General features: G+C 41.9%; 1 pseudogene; it reads left to right on the forward strand.

The window, feature by feature from the left end:
* The first annotated feature begins 810 nt into the window (after positions 1–810).
* Positions 811–2,421, forward strand: LOC149207822 (cytochrome P450 86A22 pseudogene; annotated as a pseudogene).
* Positions 2,422–2,912: the final 491 nt, after the last annotated feature.

A 2,912-nucleotide genomic window follows, 5' to 3' on the forward strand; every position in this document is an offset into this window, starting at 1 on the left:
AACGCTCACGACAGTTACTTATAACAAGTGTACAAATAATCCATTTTCGAAGAGCTATTGGAGTGCAAAACTCTTTGGCCACCCTTTTAATGGCTTCAATGCATAAATAAGACAATAATCACATCGTAAATAGTTTTCCTTCTTCAGAGGCCCTGTTTCTTTAGGTTTATGCAGACTGCCAGGCCTCTGTGGTCATCCTTGGTCTTCATTAAATAGTCTCTGCAATATCCTGCAAGATTCTACGAGAAATTATCTCTTGAGGCAGTCATCAAGAAGGAACTACAGTATAATCGTCAACTTTGCGTGAGGCTGCAGAGAGAACTCATGGCGATTTAGAAGGCTATTTTAAATGGAGTTGTCTATAATGCGACTTTTTGGAGATTCCGATGACGGAATCCGGCGGAAGAAATTGAGGTAAATCTTGATTTGTTGCAGTTAAAATGGTTTTTTAACTGCATATTTGGATTCAGCATCCTGAAAAACCCCTGGGACGTTTTCATTGTGCAGAAACTAGCTATCAAACTTGCGATTCCAATAAATTCCTACCGGATTTCGACTGGAGAAACTCGCAGCAAAGGCTTTCAAGAAGTCGCGTTATATACCACTGCATTTTAAATTAGAGTTGGACCATCAGCTACTCGGGAAGGAAATATTTGTGTGGAAGATAAGAAGTCACGGTCTTACGGAGTTGCAGAATTTCGAGTATGCTAGCATAGCCTTGAGACACCAGTCTGTAATCAGTACCAGGGAAAACTGCAACTAGATCAGCCTTGAAGGGTTTTACGGTATAACGAGAGGTCAGATCAGCAGAAAACACTTACAGCAATGGAGGTTTCTACAGGGATATTGATACTTGGGGCAATAGCAGCATATATGGCATGGTTTTTGACCATTGCAAATCGTTTTAGAGGTCCTAGAGTGTGGCCAGTGGTGGGAAGCCTGCCAGGACTGTTACAGAACAGGGAAAGACTGCATGACTGGATTGCAGACAATCTCCGGAAGGCAGGAGGAACATACCAGACATGTATCTGTGCCATCCCCTTCCTTGCAAGCAAACAAGGGCATGTAACGGTAACATGCAATACAAAAAATTTAGAGCATATTCTTCGCACACGTTTTGACAACTATCCCAAGGGGCCACAGTGCCAGGCAGCATTTCATGACCTGTTAGGGGATGGTATCTTCAACAGTGATGGTGAAACATGGTTGGTGCAGAGGAAGACTGCGGCTTTGGAGTTCACTACAAGGACTCTGAGAAATGCCATGGCTCGGTGGGTTACCCGGTCGATCAAGGGCCGACTATGGCCTATCTTGGCAGAGGCTCAAGAACTACACAGAGCTGTTGATTTGCAGGATCTTTTGCTCAGGCTTACATTTGATAACATCTGTGGTCTGGCATTTGGCAAGGATCCAGAGACATTGGCCCCAGGTCTTCCTCTTAATCCCTTTGCCACTGCATTTGACAATGCCACTGAGGCTACTCTGCAGCGTTTTATATTTCCTCAAGTGATATGGAGGCTTAATAAAATGCTGGGTTGGGGCATGGAGATTGAGCTTCGTCAAAGCGTTGCCAAGGTTGAAAAATACTTGTCTGAGATTATTAAACTGAGGAGAGTGGAACAGTCCCAAGGATCCAAAGGAGGAGATCAAGCTAAAATTTCTCAACTACAACAACCATATGATGATTTATTGTCAAGGTTTATGAGAAAGAAGGATGGGGATGGCAAAGCCTACTCGGATACTTTCCTGCAAAATGTAGCTCTGAATTTCATTATTGCTGGTAGGGATACTTCATCTGTGGCCATGAGTTGGTTTTTCTGGTTGATAATTCATAATCCCCAGGTTGAAAACAAAGTCATTGGGGAAATTTCCGAGGTTTTAACCAAAAGTAGGGGCAAGGACACTTCAAAATGGATTGAAGAGCCCTTGGTGTTTGAAGAGGTTGATGAATTGCTTTACCTAAAGGCTGCACTAACTGAGACTCTGAGGCTCTATCCCTCTGTTCCACAGGACTCTAAATATGTTCTCAAGGATGACACCTTACCTGATGGCACATTTGTCCCTGGGGGAACTGCTATAACGTACTCAATCTATTCAGTGGGGAGGTTGGAATCCATATGGGGGCCTGACTGCTTAGAGTTCAAGCCTGAGAGGTGGATACAAAATGGCCGGTTTGAACCTCCTCAGGACTCTTATAAGTTTGTTGCATTCAATGGAGGACCTCGGATCTGCCTGGGTAAGGACTTGGCCTATTTGCAGATGAAATCTGTCGTTGCTGCAATTCTACTGCGCCATCGAATTTCATTGGTTCCTGGTAATCCAGTTGAGCAGAAAATGTCACTGACTCTGTTTATGAAGCATGGCCTCAAGGTGTTTCTTGAACCGAGGAATATTTGTGCGTACTAAAGGATATTAGTGAATTACGGACTGCCCATTTACAGTTAAAATAACGTTAAAGATCAGACTTATTACCATCCTGAAGGGTTGGCAGCCTAGCTAGCTAAATGGTTGAACTATGCAACTAGGAGCAGTAGAATGAAGCTACCTGTTTCCGGTTTCTGTGGATGTCAATGGGAGCTTATATTCAAGTAGCTTATTTTCCGTGTGTTCATGTGCTGCACTATCTGCAATTTAGACTGCAGATGTATGGCAAATTTCACAGAATAATATTTTGTTAGTGATGTATGGGAAATCAGACAGTCAATTTAGATCATTAAATCTTATTTTGAAGAAGGCATATTGTATTAAAGATTGCCTTCTTGTTTCTTAGCTTTTGAGATAGAAAAATTTCGTCTAGATAATTAGGTATTGAGGTATTGAAAATGATGATTAATCAAACTCTTAAAATTGGAAAACAAATGTAATAAGATTATAATCACATCGTAAATAGTTTTTCTTCTGCTCTTTAAATA

Source organism: Pinus tabuliformis, chromosome 1_2 (genome assembly GCF_031772625.1).
Source record: "Pinus tabuliformis cultivar Carrire ecotype Pingquan chromosome 1_2, CPIR1, whole genome shotgun sequence".
NCBI classification, from domain to species: Eukaryota; Viridiplantae; Streptophyta; class Pinopsida; order Pinales; family Pinaceae; genus Pinus; species Pinus tabuliformis.